The sequence below is a fragment of the Haemorhous mexicanus genome, chromosome 3 (assembly GCF_027477595.1).
Source record: "Haemorhous mexicanus isolate bHaeMex1 chromosome 3, bHaeMex1.pri, whole genome shotgun sequence".
NCBI lineage: Eukaryota > Metazoa > Chordata > Aves > Passeriformes > Fringillidae > Haemorhous > Haemorhous mexicanus.
In genome coordinates this window covers 42,474,015-42,496,067 of record NC_082343.1, presented here as the reverse complement: position 1 = coordinate 42,496,067, position 22,053 = coordinate 42,474,015, and positions in this window count along the sequence as shown.

The following is a 22,053-nucleotide window of genomic DNA, read 5'->3' as shown; positions in this document are numbered from 1 at the left end:
AAACTTTCTCTGCACCCCTTCTGGTTCTGGAAAAACTTTTCAAAGCTGTGATTAATTGTGCACAGCCCTGCTTTTTTACAAACAGTCTCTATTGGAAACAGTGATAGCGTTGGTTCTCTGTTCATCTTCACAGGTAAGAAGCCAAAGGTCCTTTTGGAAATTACTTCAACCAGAGGCTTACACTTGCTTGTTAGGTAAATGCACTGAAGAGCCCACCCTGTGACACTCATGTTTGCTTGAGTAATGTGGTTTGAAAGCAATATTTTTGCTTTTAAAACGTGCATTTTGCTGTGGAGATGAGGTCCAGAACCCAATTTTCAAGTCCTTTTCTTTCCGAGGATGCCTTTACTATTTTAATGGTGATGGCCTGAGGCTTCTAGACCTGGCAACCATGAACAGCTTTTCATCTCTATAAAAATAAGCTGAGATTGTTCACAGAATTTTCCATTGTTTATCAGCCCTAGTAAATATTTGTGGGTGTCCTTATTCATTAGCTATTTCAGATTTGCAAAGGACTCTTTCCAAAATAAAAGAGAGCAAAAAGAATCAGGGGAAATATTTAGAATGCCAGCAGTAGCAGCAAGCAGTGTAGTGAATGCCAAGGCAGCTGTAACCTTCTCTGTGGTGGGTCTGTAGTGTCGTCCTGTTCCACTCACATTGTCTTTTCTGCATTCTGGACAACACTGCCAATTAAAACAAAGCCTTTACCTTGCAGCTCTACTTGCAAACAGGGTTGACTGAGGTTTGCTGCTGGAACAGCTTAAAGTAGTCAGGAAACAGGCATCCAATCCCAGCTGTAGTAGGTATTGTTTAAAGAAGGACTCAGAGCCATGTTCTCCTGGTCATGACCTTCTCATCATGTAAAGAAGAGCTGAGGTGTCTCAGAACACGCTCTTACTCTGTATGGAGATTTTTGAGTATCCCATGCATAGTCTTCCAGTCTCTGGTAGAAATTTGAAAGCGCTGACACTGCTTTTACTAAAAAAACATCCAAGGAGTTCCTCAAGTCTGTGCTTATTTCTAGGGCCTTTTAGATACAAGCATTATGTTGTAGGTGGAAAGACATAGAAAAAGCATTACTCAAAACTTTGATGTTCATTTTGGGTAAAAACTCATAATGAACCTGAATATTGGTTTTTGGGAAGTGTCACCTTGATGCATTATTTTTGGTATTTCACTTGCTTTCATCTTTACTGGCTAGATTAGGTCTCTCAAAGCATACTTCACACAGAGCCCATCCCTCATTCTGCAGTCCATGAGTTGGCCAGAAAAGACCAAGGTCACTGAACCACAACATCTATGTGGCAACAACTCCAAATATAATCTTGCAGGATATTTTTTTTATTAGAAAGTTCATTTTTTCATTAAAAACAGATTCTTTTCAGTCCTCTGCCCCAGGTAACCTTTTTTGTTTATTCCCAATTAATTTAAACAGGACATTTTCAGATTGCCCCCACATATTGAAAAAACCTATTATACTTAATCTTATTATTTTCTGGCAAACACAGCTAAACTTTGGGTAATTTTTTTCTCATTTCCTTTTTTCTGTAAAGATTTATGTGTCATTTCTCTTAATTTCCTTTTTTTTTTTTTTAGTTCTGCATTCCTACTTATAGGATGGTACCAGTGGAGGATCTCACAGGAATTTATTGGGCTGAGTTCATTATTCCAGTTATCTTACATATTGGGTAGTTGAATTATTATTACTAAAATTTCTTTTAATTCATTTTGATAAAAATTAATCCCTGTTATGAAAAGAAAACTGCTAAACCAAAACAAAACAGAGTGAGTTAGCATTTCAAGAGGGAAGAGTAGAAAATATTATTATTACTATAAATATTAATATTACTCTTTTCTATTTATTATTCTGTCACTTAACAAAATCCACAATTTGTGCTGTCCAGCACTGGTCCACACCATAAGTATTACCACACCACTCTTATCAACTGCTTGGTTGTTCAAGTGCTTCAGGTTTATGCTGCAGATTGAAAGGTCTTATATTCTTCCTTCTAATATTGTCCAGGTTGGATTCGGCAAAGTTTCACAGGTGGATGTGCTCTTATCAGCTTTTTTTAATAAATAAATTTAAAAAAAGCAGGATATCCATTTATGGGGGGGGGGGAAGTACTCAAAGAATATTGTAAGTGTCAACCCCAATGCACTTAGAATTAATTGTTATCGTGTCTTCACTGTGAGACCAAAACACGTCCTTCTGCGCATACAAGCACAGCTGCATGACAACATACATGTTGCTCCTTAGAAATCCAGTATTATCCACAGCAAAAACATAGGAAAGAGGAGAACTTATTAAAAATATATATGCAATATGTATTTTTAATATAATGTGTAAATATTTACTTTTTAAAATATGGCTGTGGTACTCAAGGGAATTGGCTTGTCTTTCGGGCACTTCCAGAAAAGTCCTATTCAGCAAGGCTACAACAATACCATCATTTGAGGATGTCAGAGTAACAGGTCACATACCAACCTCAACCACAGTATTTCTGGGTTTTGTGATTGGCACATGATACCAATACTTAACATTTTTGAATGATTTTACAAAAGGTGGAAAGGAGGGAGGAATTTTGGCAGTAAGTGTGCAAATGCAAAGTCAGAAAGGTAAAAATGAGAAACCCTTAGTTCTACTCCAAGTTAGAATGGAAATAAAGCACATGCATCTTAATCATCCTGTCCCTTTTCTATTTATGAAACAAATCTAAGTTTCATCTCCAGCTGCAAACTCTGTCTACTTGGGAATATAAATTATTGTCACAGCTTATGTTAGCTTGATATATTTTGGTTGCTTATAATGAAAAGAGTCTTTTTATAGCAGGCTAGGAAATATTACTTTTGTTCATTATGTACTTCTCCAACCTGTTTCCCAAGATGATAATATTTATAATAAAACAGTTGTCATTCTGAGTTTTTCATTACTTCCCTTGAGATAGCTGTCGATGCAAACAGCCAAAATCATGTATCAGAAACTGCATTGCTGTTCTCCGAGAGATCCCAAGCTACCAGCATGTGGTTCTCATTTGGAAAGAGTGAGAAGGGGCAGTGTTCTCATAATAGCTCCAAACAAAAAACATTTACTTGAAACAGAAGGGTACAGTGAGAAGTGATGTCCTCAGGAATAAATTTTGCATTTTTAAGCCAAGAACGGTACAAAGACATGAATTCATTTGCCACCCTCACTACCTGCCAAGATATAGAGAAAGGTCACCTATATGACCCTAAATAACTGATGAAGCACAGCTGAAAGAGGGAGCATGTGCATCAGTGTATCATGGTGCCAGGTTCTAAGCATATCCTAGTTGAAACTAAAGTTCATTTAAAGATTGATGAAACATTATATAAATTAAATGTTTTCCAGTCTGCTGCCGCATGCAGCAACATTAAAACTATACTCAACTAAATGCCCACCTACAGCCATGAAACTATTTACAACTGTTCCTGTTGTCTAAACATGATGAAAGACCTCTAGCAAATTTTTCCATTCTAATACAATTGATGTTTTTAGACTGTACTAGATATACAGAAAAAGCAGTCATAATTCTGAAACCTACTCAGCCCTACTGTTTAGCATAAATGTAAATCCTGTCCAGTATCACCCTCCTACCAAGGATCACAAAAATTATATGTACTTAATCATTTTCTAGGAAAAAAACCCAAAACTGGTCTGAGTTAAGCAGAATTTATTATCTAGCAGGAATCTGGAAAGATTCCAGTCATAGACCTAACTTATCTAAGGATTATCTATAGCTTAGGTTCCCTCCTAAGCAGAACTGGTATGACAAAGCAAGGAGGCAGAGAGGTTTATAAGATAGGTAGCTTACACTTAATAGGAAAAAAAAAAAAAAGAAATCAATGGCTACAAAGTCTCTTAAGGAAGTTTGGCTAAATTAGAGGAAATGTAGATCAGGGCAGAAATCATGGAAATTAGGTCTAAGACATACTAGTGCCTTAAGCTTATGACACTGACATGTTTGAAAGGGATGCTCTTGCTAGACATGATACTATGATTTCCTGATAGCCAAAAACAGAATTGGAGGAGTAAAAAGAAAAATGTATAATATCTGACAAACAGTTGAATGCATTACAAAAAAAGAAAACAGGCTGTCTTCAGGTAAGTAGAATTAAGCCATATTATTTTTCAAAAGAGACAGTTCCTCTGCTTTGGGGAAAAAAAAAAAAGGAAATGCAAATAAGTCTAACTTTTGTTAGGAAAATCCGTGTTCCTGAGTAGGTGTCTCGTTCAGCACTGAAATTAAGTTCAGCTTTAAGGAATTATTTAGTAAAATCAAAATCTTCCTTGAAGTAGGATATGCTTTTCCTTTTTCACTTCTCAGTGAAAATTCCCCTAGCTGGCCCAAGTAAGGATGAGAGAGTTTGAACAACTTCATTTTTTTCCTAAAAATGAAAATTTTTTTCCATGCCACTTTTTATTTGGACACTTTTTAATTCTTTGAATGTTCTGAAAAAAGAAGGTTTTCAGATTGCATGGAGATCAGAGTTTGAAGTGACCATGTTGTTATTTTTGTCATCAATATTGTTGATTACCCAACTGATTAATCCCTTTTGCCACGAGGACCATAGGGATGGAAAGACAGAGAAAATCATATATGCTCTATGAAAGCAAGCAGGAAACCTATTTTCTTCTGGGGGGTTCCAAAAGAGGGGACAAAATAGTTCCCAAAACCTTTCCTGAACTTGCTGAGGCAGGGTGCAGAGTCAAGGACATCCCATGAAACTTAGATAGTCTAGTTAACCACCCAGAGCCAAACTTTCATACATGAGGCTTTGAGAGGTTTATGGGGAGTTAGGTACAGGCAAGGGAAATAAGGCAGGTGGTGCAAATTAAAACAGATCTGTAGCTACTCTGACTATGCTGTGTTTGAATTAGCTAAAACAAACCTCCAAATACCAGAGAACAGCTGTGGAAAAAAAAAAAAAAAAAAAAAAAAAAAAAAAAAAAAAAAAAATTAAATATGAGAAAGTCCAGAATTTCACCCTTTAGATGGATTCAATGCAGCATTTCTTGTTCATCCAGTGCATTTTGCTCTCCGGCAATGTTATACACTACAAAATGCATGATAGTTAAGCATGATTTTGTCTTTGATTTTTCTCTCAGGGTCTCAATGCAATGTACAGTCATGGCTTTATTGTGTTTCTGACACGCCATGAGACAGTATAAATGCAGTTGTCTTGATGGTACACAAGGATGGGCACAGAAGGGACTTCAGACAAGTAAGCAAGTATTCAGAGGAGAAATCTGGGCAGAATGAAAAGGCTGCAGGACTGATTACAATAATGATAAAAAAGCAGCCCTCCATGTAGATTCCAGGGGGAGGTAAAATAGGATAGGGTGGGAGTGACAGCAGGGATTTCTGCCAGATGTAGAAAGCAGAGAGAGGACAATACTGGCTCATGGCAGGATGCCTGTTTTCTTCCTACCAGTTTTGAATGACTTCCAGGGAAAAAGTACACTGAAGAATATCTCTCCCTCGAGTGCCTGTGCTGCTGCAGTATGAAATATAAGCAGGGGGGTTTGGCTATATCTTCAAAAGGTGAAGCAGAATGAGTCAAAAATTTGTGTTATCTTTCTGCTGGTAAAGGAAATTTTGTCCAACTGTTATCATGAGAAATTGCCTAGTTATATTTTTTGAGGTTTGCAGCAGAAAGACAAAATACCAAATTAAGTTACAAGGACTCCAAAAGTGAAAGTTGTTTTCATTTGATGGGTTGATTTTTTTTTTACATTTACTTGCCCAGTAAAATGCTTTAGGGTTTTCCCCCATCTTTATTTATTCCATGAGCATGATTCTTTCTTTCTTGTGTTCTGATAGTTAAAACAGCAAAAGGGAAAATTATTCTTTCCAGTCAAAAATAATTTTTACATCACCTTCACTTCCAAAGAACTTCAGAATAAAAAATAATGCTCCATAGAATAGAAAATAATGCTCCATTTTATTATTTTTAACATTTGAAGCTGAGAAAAACAACTCCCTAAGAAAGCAATGCTGTGACTAGAACAAGAGGAGACAGTTTGTCTGCTTCTTCCTAACATGAAGAAAGGCCCTATAGGCTACTGGTGCTATTGTGCCATTGCTTTGGAAGAGGGACCAGGAAAGTGACTGCAGCCTTTTCCCTCTCTCACACTCCTGCCACCCATGGTGCAGATTTAAGTTAGGCATCTTCAAACAGAAAAGGTTCAGAGAGAGGGACCATAAATCCAACTGAAGTTTTTCTCATGGTGGTATGTTGTTAACTTACTGGCACGCCACGGGGTTTGGCTTTGTTTAACAGTCTGGCATTCTACAAAAAAATAAATCAGGCCTTTAATTTAGATGTTAACTTCATTCCTTCACGTTTCAATATTTTCATCCAAGGCATTTAAAATGTACCCATTATTTTTGCAGATCACATCACCAGATAGTATTAATAACAATAATACCTAATTGGCTTTTATTTTGGCTAGAGCTTATTTCTCTAGTCCTAATTATTATAATAAAAAATAATATGTGTTGATTGTTACACAAGAATTAAAGAACTTCATTTCTACACTGGAGTTTTGTTCCTGCTTAGATATGAAATTGCTTATTTTGACAAAAGTTTGTGAATCTGGAGTCCGAAGTTGGCCCAATTAAACTAAACCCACCGTAAATTCAGCAGAGCAGTGCTTGCACGTGACAGGCTTTTCTCCTTTGAGAGCAAACATAGAGCAATATTTCTCTCATACCCAAAGTCTGTTTTTGGCTCCATACGGATTTGGGTCCTATGTATCAAAACTGAGTCTGACTGTAGTGTAAATTGTCAGGTTTTGTGCTAGATCTGAACCATAGCTCTCAGATTAGACTGGATTTCTGTGTCTCCAAGAAGTACATTATATCCCTGCAACAACCTAACAATTTTTGGCAGATTAGTGAAAAAAAAACCCCAACACAATGTGCATGAACACCTCTCTAAAAACGTCCTGGGAGACAATCTGGTAGTTGAGAGCAACCACACAACAGGAAAAGATTAACATCAGTATACCAACACAGCTGGCATAATTTCTTTGAGAAAATACCATGCTCTTCATGGCACAAAGGCAAACAGGCTACCAAAGTTATTTCATTGTATTTTTAAAATTTGACTTAAAAGGTTCTAAAGAGAACAGCAACAGAAAACTTAGGGCAATGGTTCTACACAAGGTATGGAAAGAAAGTATGAAGATCTTGGAAAGAATCCTTTTCTTCAACAACAGTCTTTCCCATTAGAAGAAGGCTAGCATGAAATTTCTTGAAGCTTGTTTAGTCTGGGAAAGAATAATTGTACTCCATAGTCTGATTATGGTTTCAAATTAATTTTCACGTGTTTACTGCTCCCTAAGCAAATCTATTCACAGGAATTAAGAAAACCACATACAAAATCTATAAATTAGATTTTTTCCAAGAGTTAAGGGGGTGTTTTCTAGCTCCACTTAATTATTGAAATGTAATAAACATAGGCAGGTGGGGAGGAAGTCAAAGCAGATAAAATAAAGCCAGGGTTCCATTTCATGGTGTTGGGCAAATTCCATGGCTAATTATTCATTGCTTCTGTGCAGAATGTAGCTGTGATTTTCACTAAATTCTGCTGAGGTGCTGCAGAACTTAATTTGTTTCAAAATGCATTCAGACTTGCTCATGGTACTGAAGAATGGCACACCTTATACTTGGTTTGGAAGCACACATAAATGTATCTCTCAGCTTGAATTTTCTCAACTGCCTTAAGACTGAACAAAAATTTGAAGTGAGGTAGATTCACCTCTTGGTAGACTCCAGTAAAATTGTGTTAGTTATTGTAATTATATCTGAATGTGATCAAATATGCAGAGACCTCTGGCACATTTGGCTGATTATATTGCAGAATCACAGAATCACAGAATATGCTGCATTGGAAGGGACCCACAAGGATAATTGAGTCCAATTCCTGGCCCTGAACGGCACCATCTCCCTGCGTGAGAGTGTTGTCCAAATGCTTCTTGAACTATGTCAGGCTTGGCGCTGCAACCACTTCCCTGAGGAGCTTGTTCCAGTGCCCAACCAACCTCTGGGTGAAGAACCTTTCCTGATATCCAGCCTAAACCTTCCATGACACACTTCAGGCCATTCTCTCCAGTTTTGTGATCGGCCACCAAAGAGAAGATATCAATGTCCACCCCTCCTCCTCCCCTCACAAGGAAGTTGTAGATACAATGAGATCTCCCCTCCATCTCCTCTTCTTCAGGCTGAACAGACCAACTGACCTCAGTCTCTCCTCATATGGTTTCCCCTCAAGGCCCTTTATCATCCTCCTGACCCTCCTTGGGACACTCTCTAACAGTTTAATATTTTTCTTATATTGTTTTGCCCAACACTACCCCCAGCACTCGAGGAGAGTCTGTCCCAGTGCAGAGCAGAGCAGGACAATCCCTCCCTTGCCTGGCTGGTGATGCTGTGCCTGATGTCCCCCAGGCCAGGGCTGGCCCTGCTGGCTGCCAGGGCACTGCTGGCTCATGTTCACCTTGCCACTGACCAGGACCTCCAGGTCCCTTTCCATGGCACTGCTCACCAGCATGTCATTTCCCAATCTGTCCATATATCCAGGGTTGCCCCATTCCAGATGCAGAGTCTGGCACTTTCCCTTCTTGAACTTCACTGGTGATCACCCAGCCCTCTTGTCAAGGTCAGTCTGCAGGGCACCCATTTCTTCGAGAGAATCAACAGTGCCAAAATCATAAGAACAACACTTTGCCTGTAATGCACAACTGGATGGTGTGCATTAGCATCCCCTGATTTCCATATTAGGGGTTGCTGAGCCATACCACCATTTTTTTTTTGTTTGATGTCTGGCCAGACCCACCTAACACAGATAAAAAGGTCTTGCTATGAACTAAAACTTCATTCTCCTTTTCCTCTGGGTCAAACTTGTTGCTCTTCTCCTGTCCTTAAACCTGGCAGCTTTGTGAGATAAGATTTTCTTAGCATTCAGTGAGAGAATGAAACTTGGAAAAGAAAAGGAGAGCAAAAAGCATGATTTATTTGTAACAAGAAAACCATAATTTTGCAACTCAAGCACTAAAGAGGGTTTGTTTCAAGTGATACATTCCGTTTGGGAGCCCAAATTGACATTTCTTTGTCCAGGTGATAAATCTCATGCCATGAATTTACTTGAAATTCCTAATTTTGCCTTTCCTTTTCAAGCAACTATTTTCTCAGGTAGTCCTTCCTGAAGGGACAAGTATAAAGTGCAGACATTTTTATCTAAAGGAAATTACTAATTGCTATGGAGGGGCTTCTCTTCACTGGAACAAGCAGGTTGCTAGAATGGATAACAGGGGTAGGATCTATCCTTTGCAGTCATAGAGGGTTGACATTTCTTTTTCACAATTTTAGTTAGATACATGAGAGTGATCAGATATTCCAATTAGGCCTAAGGTAAGGCTTAACTGAAGAGCTGAGTTTTGCTCTCCTCCAGAGAGTAGAAGAAATGGATCATTTCAAGTGAAAATTTTCTCATGTCGCTGGCTCAGTACCTTTAACCAAAACTCTAGTGGCATTAGCTGAATATTTCTTAGAACATTGCTGAGCAGATTCCTTTCCCTCTGATTTGACACACTCCTTGTAAGCTACTAGGAAAGGTAACCATGGCAGCAACCTTCTGGAAATGCTGGTAAGGTCAAAATATTCATTGATTTTTCAGGTCTGTGGAATGGTGGGAAAACAGTCATTTCCACTAGCTTAACAAGATATGAGAAGAGATTGTTATCTAGAAATGTTTACAGCTCAATGTAAAACCAGATGTAAACATGGAAGCTGCTTGTGAGGCGCTGCAGCTGAAGCACAAAAGTGCTACATCCAGCCAAATCCCTGATGAGTTAATTTCATAATTAACATAAGCAGGATTAGAAACTAGATCTCACTCAGGCTGAAACCAGTGATCATTTTCTCTACTGAGCCAGACAAATAGCGCAAGATCACGGCACTTAGAACACAAACTGAGACTCAGTTCTCTACTGGGACAGGTGGAAGCTTCATTTAAGTACTCATTAAACCCTCATGGATTCTCATGAGATCAAAGTTATTCATTTACCACCTGTCAGTCCTGAAATCATTAAGTCTCAGACAGACAGTCATTCTAAATCTCCTGGGTGTAACACAGCACAAATCTGTAGATGTGAACAAGGCTCGGCTCCATGAAATTTAGGGAAGTTAAGCATTCTTGCTCCTGATGTAACTATTCCCAGTTTTCTTCACAGCTTCACAATAAAGTCCTGTGCATTGGCTCCACTGCTGCCACGGGAAGGGAATGGGATATTCCATCAAATGACTGGATATAAGGCTGTTGCCTCAGGTATGGTTAGGTACATCTTGGACACAGTCATATTTGGAATTTCAACTCTGAAGAAACCATTCTAGTGACAGTTTCTGTATTTTAAGGGAAAAGAGAACGCTCCAAAATAACTGCGTAATGAATTTGCAGATAGTGCATTGGACAAAACCAAGAATGCACACTTTACTAAGCTAAACTCATCATTGTATGTTAGATAATGGGAAATTAAAAGAGAAAAACAGAAAAGAAGCTGTTTTATTTTTCTTTTCATTTTTTTAGTTGAAAATTATATTTCAACTAAATTGTGTAATAGTATGTTAATATTGGTTAGGAAAAATATATAGACACTTTATCAGTATATGATTGTTCCTAGCCCAAGACCAATAATAAAAGTTTCTTTAGAACAACATATTATTCCAGCAGAGTTTCTAAGTGATCATCCCAAGCATGTCTGCAATTCTGCTGTTTTAAAAGAATAAGATCCTAGGCAGTTTAAACACAGACTCAGTTTTGGAAAACTGCTTTGTTACTGACCCCTCACAGCACTAACAGTAAACTTGGATATCATGGACAAGCCAGTTCTCATTTATTATCCCTGTTTGAGAAATTGTGCTTAATATTAATATATGAAACAATAATCTAAACCACAACAGACTTCTGGTTTCATTTTACTCAATAAAAATAATTTTTAAGCTAGTGATAGTATATTTTATAGACACTGGCATAGCAGCAGGAGGACAGATGCTCCATCTGGAGGAAAGCTTTGAAAGATGCTATCATAAGCATTCTCTGGATAGTTCAGCTTCAATATTTTGCTATAAAATCAGTCAGTGAATGTGAGTTATACTTTGGGGCAAAGATTTAATATTTATGATGCTAGGGACCACAAGAGGAAATCTAATTTTTTTAGAGTACTCTGTAGGAATGGTTAGAGCATCAGAACATGCTTTTGGATAGTTGTTTTAAAGTATCTAAGTCTGAAAGTTTTTGTTCTTTCCTATGAATTGTTATTCAGGACTCCCAAGCAAGCATGATACACTTATGTTTATTCTAAGAAGATTTTGAATTCCTCAGACAATTTCAGAACAAGGAGTGAGGATCTTCAAGACATTGTTTCCACATCTCTTGTATCTGTTTAGAGACCAGTAAATTCAATCACACTTGCCAAACCATCAGAAACCAATCCCTATGCACTACTTACAGAAATATTAATTTTTTTCAGAAGACTCTTTCCAGTACTTGGTTCTGTGTCCATGTATATAATTAGCTACATGAAACTTGTCTAAACTTCTCTATTGAATGTCAGGACCTCTTTGCATTCCTGGGAAATGCCTAAACAAGTTAATGTAAGATTTGAGGCAAGATTCCCAGCTAGACACACATGGGTGAGTCCAGATGTGAGCTCTCAAATGAATCTGCAAGCCCTTCCCAAGAGTGTCTCACTTGGAAAGCACTTCAGTAAATTTCTGTCTGGTTTGCTGAGTTGCAGTGATAGGTGGCTTTCAGCAGGGTGAAGGGGATGTTTGCTGGCTTATGGACAGGGAGCAGGGCAACACGCAAAATTTCTTTGGCCAACTCAATCTCTGTCAAACGGCGGGTCAGTCTCTCAAAGCTTTCATCCCAACACAGTTACATCTCCTTGCACAAAGGCAGATAAGAAGGAAACAAGATTCACAGCATCAGTCAAAATAAGAATGGCTAGTATGTTTCTTCTCCCATTTTTAGCTTTCAACTACAAGAAGAAAAAGTTGCCATTGGGCTTTGGTAACAACTGAATGGCACAATGTTTGCAATCTTTTAATTTTTTATTTAGTTTTGAGAGAGAATAGAACAAACTTGAAATCTAAAGTAGCATGCCTGAAACTAAATATAGCAGTCAGTATTTCCTCCTATATAACAAACAAAAAAAGTAAGTTTTACAGATCCAAATCCTACAAGCTAATCTCACCTCTAATTAAACCTTACGCTAAACAATTCTTTTAAATGAGTGGCATTAAGGGTATTTTAACTTTCTTCCTTTGTATTACACATCTATTTTGAAATTCACAAGCTGTAGAAGCCAAGAACCACATAATCCACAGTCTGACTTCCTGTCATAGGGATCAATCTAAATAGATCCTTGCTCAGTCACTACTTCTCCAAGCTCAGAATTCTGTCTGAGTTGGGAATATTTTCAAGGATACACCAACCATGATTTAAGAAATTAAATTCTTTTCCCACAGAAGCACATGGAAAGTCTTCCCCACATCCTGCCTGTATAATTACCACCTAAACATTTGGCTATGATAAACCTTCAGCAAACGTGAAGGAATTCTTCATTTCATTACATGTCACCAGACATAGACTCAAAAGGGCAAACAAACACAACATAATTGAGAAAATCAGCAACACTGCTACAGATACCAAAACACAAACCTGTAGAATCAGTTAATTTGCAAACTGGGAGAAATCATGTTTTCCAATAGACCTCATGGCAGAATGGATTTTTTTTTCCGTTCCATTGAAAATGAATGGTAGTGGATTCATGTATAATATTATCAATACTATCAGTATTTTTCCTACAGTGGTAATCTCAAACTGTGAACTGTATTTGTTGATGGTCCATGGCTCCATTTCTAAGAAATCCACCAAATAGTGAGGAAGTATCTGCTGATAGTACCTTGTGTGGACTCTACAAGAAAAAGTATCTCATTTGAAAAAAATAGATTTGCAAACTGAAAAAGATTAGAAATTGCTATTACAATGAGCTCTGCTGCTCATTGCTTTAGGAAATTGATAGGACAGTTGACCCCTGACACAAGCTGAGAAAAATAGAAGAGATATTGATGTTGATCTAACAATAACACTTCAAAAATACTCACATAAAAGGATTATGGAAAATAGCATTTGTCCCAAGAATGTTACAACAAAATTTGACTTCATTCACCAGCTTTTTTATGAAGAAGGATACTGTCTGAATCCATATTTGACTACCAATTTGGTGAACATATGGAATTGCTAAAAGGTCACGTGTGTAATGTGCTCTGCTACCTGCTGACACCAGGATGTTGGACTCAAATCTAGTGAATGCCTTGGTAGTGTTGAAAATGTTGCAGTAGTTGTAGTAAACTGTAAGTTGTCCTATGTTTGGTGGCCCTCGTGGCCATGGTAGGTGGGAGTTTCTACACGTTTTTGAAATACAGATTCTGGCGTTATATTAGGAGGACAATAGATTAACCCTAAGGGTTTCAGTACATTTCCCAAAGAAATAGAATTGGCAGGTGCATCTTCTAAACCTGCAAAGAAAATGGATTTTCATTGCAATTTTCGTTTTATCTCGGGTTTCATAGCATTTCATGGCCTGGAAAGTTACCGAAAACTTCCTGCCATACATCTTGTATTTCAGCTGTCACCAGACCACAACAGGAAAATATAACATGAATCCAAACAAGAATCTTCCATGTGATGTATGTGCTTGTCAGGCAGGCAAACAAAATATGCTTCAAGTCAGCTGAGACTTTAGTTAATGATCCATTTTTCTTTTCTGCTGGTATTTTTTTCTGATTTCTGGCAGCCAACAATCTTCATTAAACCTCACCAGAACTTCTGCCAGAACTATTCACCCCAAACTTCACCACCACTCTATGCTGTTAAAAAAGCTTTATGGTAAGTAAAGATTCTCTACTTTTGCTGAGATTTTATATAGGTTTCTGTTTTCAGAGTAATCAACTAAATTAAACCTGAAAACCATTCTGAAATAACCCATATTAACATATTTCCTCTTCAGAATCAACGCCCAAGGCTTTCTAGAACATGTGCAACCCAGTTTGTGCGGCAAACTGCAGATTTGCCATGCTCCAGGAAACAGATGTGTGTATAGCCTGTACTGCCAACCTTGTTCTGTTACTGGAAACAGGTTCTCAGAAGACTTGTACAAGGTTGCTGAAACTCAACTGGGATATAAACATTGCATATAACTTCAGTGACTCTATTCAGCAGGAGAGATTTTATTCACTGTTGGAAACAGTGCATATAAACGTAACTTCTTGACTGTTAAATTTGAGATTATGCACTTGCTCCTAACTCAACTTTCTTTATATCCCTCACTGTAATTTGCTGACTTTTCAGAAAATATGGTTCAACATTTTTTTTGTCCTGATGATGGCCTAAATCATTACATCAGTACAGATGTCTGTATTACACATTAGCTACTTTGATCCTAGCTTTACCCAAGAGAAAAAATAAAATTCAACTTTAAAAAATGTATCTGGTCTATAAAAGCAGCATTTCCATGTTCTTGAAATCCCTATCTTGGATTCACATACACCTCTTCATTTGGAAAGTCAGCCAATAAGCACAGATATGTTCTTTTGCAGCTGGGGTTAACAATGCCCTTGTCTGAGGTCTTAGTGTGAATTAAATTCAAACTAACTGTTGCCCTAACTTACTGCTGGCAAATAATAATTTCTCCTCCCTGCTCATGGAAGACAGTCCTTGAGCTCTTCTGCAATCCAGACTGGGCTCCATCTGTTTCATCTCTTTATTCATGCCTATACTTATTAAGCCTGATGGAAAAGCTGCTGTGAGCCAGGGACTGTTTGTAGGGATGGCTCATGCTGGGGCTTGTCTAGAGTCTCACCCTCTGCCTGATCCCACAAAACCATGATCTGAAGCAGTGGTGCTGGAGCCCTGCTTTGAAATGGACCCAAGCAGCGCCCTTAAACCTGGCAACCAACCAGATATGTATTCAGCCCATCTAGCAGCACCCTCCAGACAGGTTTTTAAGGCAAAGAGCATAAGAAACTCCAGAGTGAACTGAGTATCACAGCATAATGCCCTCACCACACTTCAGCCTGAGGTGGAAGGGGAAGGGGCAGCAGCACTTTGTAAGCAGGTAAGCTCACAGCCTGCATTCACTTACTGCAGCCCCTGGTTCCAGAGAACTGGGCACACTTTTACTCCAGAGCACCTTAACTCCTATCTGTGAGAGCTCTGTATGTTGGCTCTTACAGGAATGAGATGTGATAAAGTGATGCTTCCACTCCCCTCTCAGATCTGGCTGACTCTTTAAATCCACACTGTTCTCATTAGAGTCCCAAGCTCTGGTCCTAAACACTGCTTTAATGTTCCCAGGGAACCGGAGCACAGCTGGTCTGCACAGTGTTTTAGGGAAAGGTAGGGAACTTTATATGGGGACAGAAATCTGCCTGCATGTTAGATTGTCTGAATAAACATAGGTTCTGCTGTTAACCACAACACTGAGTGTTTATTGAAGGCAATTCACAAAGACAGGGGGCATTTTATTTATATGCAGAAACATCTGTAGCAAATGTATCCTACTTCACTATCTATTAAATGTGTTCTTCAAAAACTGAGTTGAAAATTCACTAAAAGGCAAGCTAAAAACTAGTTGAAAAGGGCATTTTACAAGTTTCCACATGTAGCTTTGCCTTAGCACTTGCACCTCAATCATTTGTATTCCATTCCCCACAATCTTTGAAACAAAGGCTGTTAGCCACACAAAATTTTCTCATGGTTTTGAGATAGACTACAAACATAGGTGGTTTAGGACAAAAATAATGAACTCCCTTATATTTATGGCAGACACCCAAACAATGGGAATCTGTCTGTGAAATCTTGTAGGATGATGAAACCATGAAGTAGATCAGCATGAGCTGAATTTTGCTTATGGAAATGTATGTGAAAGGTGATAAATATTAGGAAAATTTAACTACACTTAATTCCCTGACAGAATTTTTGTTCTCCTAAAATAATGATTTTCTTTGTTTTCATTGTTTGTTATATAAAAGTACTGATTAATAGAATTACAATGAAAGATAATGTTAATCTAAATGCATGAAGAGCAAAATACGAAAATACCACCAGCAATGCATGTCACTACTATACAAATGCTGCATGATCTGCTCTGTTACTTCCCTCTCAAATGTGTTACCTATTGTCCAGAAGATTGGCAACACTATTTAACAGAGAGCAATTGGTAGAAGTGTGGTCTTTCATGGTGTGAAAGACTGTTTCAAGCCCCTAAGAAAAGAAGAGGAAAAAAAAGAGATGCACTAACAGTTGCACCAAAGATGCTGAAGTACTCCTTACTGACTTCTCCCCCCCAAAAAGGCCTATACACCAATAATACAAACTAAAGCAAAACTTACAAGGGAAAATTTATCTGACATTTACTGTTTCGCTTTTTACAGCCCAGGCTATGCAGAATCCATCAAATTGTTGCTGAAAATTATGAGAAAAAAGGGGGACCGAGTATATGATGATTGAGTCTCAATCTGGCAGTATTCATATTCATTTGGACATTTAGTTTCTAGTTTAAAGCAATGCTCAGTGTTTCTTATTAATCAGCCGTGATGCTGGGGCCATCTCCTTTCAGAGACGTCTGTCTCATCGTGGGGTCTGGATCCCCTTTTCTCACTGTGAAGATGACATTCAGTCCTGGGAAGTTACATCTCATCGATTTCAGAAGAGAATGAAACTTCATATTTTAAAAAGCTAAAATTGAGCAGAGGCTCTAAAGTTTAAAACAATCTTCCTGTCACTGTCCATCCCCCCTCCCTCACCACCCTCCCCACCTTCAACCATCACAAACAAACAGGAAATCTGTGCTAATGGCCATTGTCTTCCATTTTTCAGTTGTACTGCCTGGTTTAAGGTGAAAACCTTCAGGCAAAATCTGATATGCACTGGCTACGCTGCCTACTGCCAGGACACAGATTCTGAACAGTTCACAGTTTCTGGCCTTTAAATGGTGCAGCAGGTTCTGGCTGTAAGACAGGCTATCTGGCCACTCTCATTGCAGCCTCCTCCTCTTCACCTGGTCCCTCCCTCCCATTCCCATCCAAGCTGTTGATGGGCATGTAGATGCCTCTCTCTTGCTTCAAGCAGCACCCACTGAAGACCCTTCCCAGACTCTCCCTAGAGACACCCCAGCCTATGCCAATTTGCTATTTTCATTGGGACAGCATGTGATGAACTTGTATATCTTCTTCATTGCACTGCTGAACTTGTATATCTTCTTCATTGCACTGCTGAAAATCCAAAGTGCAAGATGCTACTTGCATCTTGCAAGTTAGCAATTTTCTAAGTAATTTTCCAAATGAATTTTCTAAGTCAATTTCCAAAGGTAATGAAGTAAAATTCATTGTCATCAGGTCATGGAAACATTTGGTACCTTGAAAATAGTTTTAATCTGAACATGTGATATTTTCTAAAGGCTCCAAAGTTTTCTTGAGCATCTTTCTTGCAGTCTGTTTCTGTGCCTTTTTCTCTCTCACAGAGATAGAAACCTTTAAAGATTAAAGACTTTGAGAAGCATTTAAATAATTAGCTTTTAGCCAACCCAAGAGGGAACATAAAGGAAACCACAAAACAAAAAAAACAGACAATGAGAATTAAGAACTTTTGTACTCCTTTGTCATCTATGTGTTGATTAAAGAAAATGTTAAACTGTAGGGTATCACCAAAGCCTGCAGAGGATTTGTTGATGAAATGTATGAAAGAAAAAACTAAAAAAACACAGCTAATTAAATTTTGCTTGCATCTTTACTGAATAAGAAATACAAAAGGAAATTTATCTTTGTTGTGGTTCCGATTTCCTCATCCTGCTCAAGTCTGCTCTTAGTTTAGAAATATCCTGGTTTCTTCTTTCACATTTTCATTAAATGTTGCTCAGACTTCCTGGATCTAAAGGAAGCCTTTGGATTGGCCATGAAAACAATGTCTTTTGGAACAAAGCACTGGAGCGACTGGGATACCAAGGACCAAATTCAGACCTTATACATGGATAAGGAAACATCCAAAGGCAGGATAAACTTCTTGTACTACTAAGAAAGTGATGCTGTATGAGAGAGATGCTGTGCCCAGAAAAATGAAATTTGCAGTCTCCTTTTCACCTGTGTCCCCTCTCGTCTTATTCTCCCTTCCGTCTCTCAGACTTTCCCTCCTCATGGGAGCCTAATGACCTATTCTATTTCTTTCTATCTTTATTATTTCTATCCTTGCTTTGTTTTCATTCATACCCTTTTATGCTCTCCTCCCATTTCAACCTGCTCTTACTCCGTTATGTGTTCCCTTTGTCTGCTCTTCCTTCATTTTCACATGTGGCTTTAGCACAGTTCTGGCCACCTTCCTTAGTGCCTCAGGGCATCTCCATGATCCTATTTTGATTTTTCTCCTCTCTCTCTTTTTAAGTTTTTTCTTCTCTTTTTTTTTTTTTTTATTAGCCTTTTTCAAACTGCATGTTCTATTTTTTTTTCCTACCACTTCAGCCAGCACCTCTTCCTTTGTATATTCTGTGTTGCAAAATATTTCTTGAAACCTCTGTAAGGCAGCAGTGATACAATTCAGGTTCCTGGGATAACAAGAAGTTACAGAAAAAACCTCCCTTCCTCAACGCTGAGCATTCAATACAAAGAACTATGCTCCAGGCTGAGAAGCACAGCTCCTTTCTGCAGAGCACTAAAGAACTGATGTGTGCAGACACTACTGCATCATATGGTGCTGAGCAGAAGGAGGAATTGGCTGGTGGGAGTTAAGTGAGCACATGCATCTATTGAGGAGTCATAGTATTTCTCAGATGCCCTGTAGCTGTGATTCAGACTGCCTCCCACTCAGTTGAAGCATGATGTTCTTTCGCTCTGAGCACGGATTTGATGCATTAAGAAGCAGGAAGTTAGGGTTTGTCATTGATGATACGGGGCAGGAGTTTTCAGTTCATCACAGCCCACCAGGGGAAAAAAACCTGAGCTATGGAGCAATATCCTGTACTTTGCAGTATCTGTCACCATGTTTAATCTCATGTTCTTTGTTCTGGGTCTTTGTCCCTCTGGTATCGCAGCCTGGGGGGTCTCAGAAGAATGTACCCAAGCTGTGGATTCAGGAAGACTAATTGGGAAGATACAAACCAAGAGAGCTAGAGGTACTGCTGGGGTAGTGGTCAAAGCGGATTTTGGTTCACACCAGCCTTTGAGTGAAATGACTGTTAAAAGTAGAGATTTGCTGGAATAGTTTAGGTTTTGAGTATGTTTGCCATCAGCCTCATGGCACGCTTGCTTTGCAAGCTGGAATAGTGCCCCTTATATTTCTGCATATAATTCACACTGCTTCAGCTGTTTTGCATAGATACAAACTAATGTAAATACCTTTACCCACATTGCAGTTTTCTTCACATTTCACATGCATTCAGTGCTAAATCCAACCATTCATCAAGCCTCAGTCTCGTTTTTCTTTGCTTCACACAAGCATAGCAAGGCACTCAAAAACTCAGATGAAGCATGAAAAACTGTTTGGAAACCTGACTGCTTTTAAACAAGTATGATTTTTTAAAAAAAGTTGGTGGAAAAGCAAGAACACTGCTACCTTTCGCAATATCCAATTTTGTGACAAAACAGGTGTCCAAATGTTGCTTTACCACATTGATATTTCATGCTTGTTAGTTAAAGGAAAATAAGTTCCAGGATAAAAATAATACTAAACCAAAAAAATACTTTTAAAAGTGGCATTTCATAGTAAACCTCAATCACATTAAATCAGTAAATCATGGTTTAGTGAAACAATATTTCTCACTGGAAGCTTCATTTACCACTTTTTTCTTTCTTTCCTTTTTTTTTTTAATTGCCTGACTACTTAGAACAAATAGAGGCAACTTCATGGATTCACTTCACATACTGAGTGGGTTTATAAATCTTATTTTACTGTTATTAGTAGCTTAATAAAAAATTGCAGCTGTCCACCTACAATCCCACATACTGTGCTGATCTTTTATGAGAGGTTTTCTTCATAAAGTACCCATTCAGCCAAGAATGGATCCCATGACTGTGCAAAGAAGGATTCTGTAGCTGATATGAAGCAAGAAATCCCATGCATTGAATTGATGTTAAGTAAAGAGAGTATCTAGGGAAAGGATGACTCAGATGACTCTGTTTTATGTAAAAGATTGTTCATATGCACAGAAGGGAATCTCAATTCATTATTTTACCTTCCAAAAAAGCTTAGTGTACTGTACCACCAGTGACATGAGTCGGAGAGCAAAGTGTATGACTGTCCTAGGGTGACGTTACGATGCTTGTATCCCCATTCATGTGTTCTGTTACTGCTGGATATTATGTTCTGTGCCTTCAGGACTGGCTCAGAAGAGTGAATGTTTTGTTTTGGTTTCTTATCAGCCGCCCCCCCACGGCTGGTGGGACACAGAGGCCGGGCAGTACATAGTGCTGCTTTTGCTTTTTGCCTGGCTTTTCGCTTTGCTCTCGTTCTTGCTTCTGCTTTGCTCCTGCTTTGCTCTTGCTTTTTGCTTTTGCTCATTAGTTAGTTTAGCTAACTAATGGACTGCTTTTCCTTTCCCTCTTTTTGGACCTACTTGAACCTGCTCCGGACTGGGACCTGGAAACACCGAGAGTTTGCACCTTGTGGCTGCAGCAGCTGCCCCAGCACTGGAGGGACTGATAAGAGAGCAACCACCCTGGGGTGGTTCAGAAATTTCTGAATTTGTCATCTTTTTTCAGAGCGATGAAAGAGTGGTGTCATTTGGTATTGTTCATTTTATGTGCTGGGGGGTGCTGTGCCTGTTAAATAAACAGGTTCTTTCCACCTCGCTCCAAGGAATTCTTCCCAAAATGGCTGGGGGGAGAGGTAGTGTAGGTTTGCTTTCTGGAGGGGCCACCTTTTGGAGGTTTTCTACTAAATTTGCCTTAAAACAGGACAATGAAGAAAAAGGAAAGGTGGATGTAGTAGAGGCAAAATACTGCATGTATTTCTAGCATTAACTTAGATAAAAATAGATCTCTCTCCCTGTTATCCCCCCCATTGGTTGTTCTAGGGAAATGTGTTGTTCTCAATGCTTTCCACATGAGCTATTGTTTAAAGAAAAAATAACATGTATCATTGATGCTTTTTAAACAAAGGACATGTTTTCACTTATAAAACTTGAACTGAAACAATTAAATTGGACAAAAGAGTACAGTTTGTATCAATAATTTACTACAATCATTCTAATGTTTCAGACATCAATAAACTTAATTGGTTCCTATTTAATGTCAAAGTAATTACTACAAAATTATATCAGTTTGCCATCCTAAAGGAAATAAAAGCAATAAACCTCTCACTTTCAGCACTAAAGACTTATTTAGAAACATTGGTTTCTATAACTTAGCTATATAATACACCAGTGAAAATATTTATAAGGGACAACTATATTATCTTTGACAGCAAAGATTTCTTAACCTCCATTAATCCATCTTCTATTACTATTATAAAAAGAAAATATTAATTACATTTATCAAATCTTGGAAACACTTAAATATCTTTAATGAATCAATCTGTATTTTTATTTTCCTTCCAGCTTTCTAAGAATGTTTGCTTTCTCCATTTGCTTATGATAATTATCAAGGGCAAAAGGGTGGTCTAAATAAAAACTGCAGTGTATTCCTTTATTTACATGCAGTGATTATTGTTAAAGTTTCTTTGTTTCAGTCTTTCAATATCTGAAATGACATTATCAAGAAAAAATGGAGCACTTATCAAGGTATCAATTCTATAAAATGAGCACCTGAAAGATAGGTACTTTTTTAGACTGGGAGTAGACTGACAATTAAGTGGTTTCAGTAAAAATTAAACTCTGAAATTGGTCTAAATGTAGGGAAAGGAAGAAAATTAGTATGTTTTCCAAAGTGTTGGCAAAATATGGAGCATTTCTCATTGTGTGGCCTGTTGACTAAT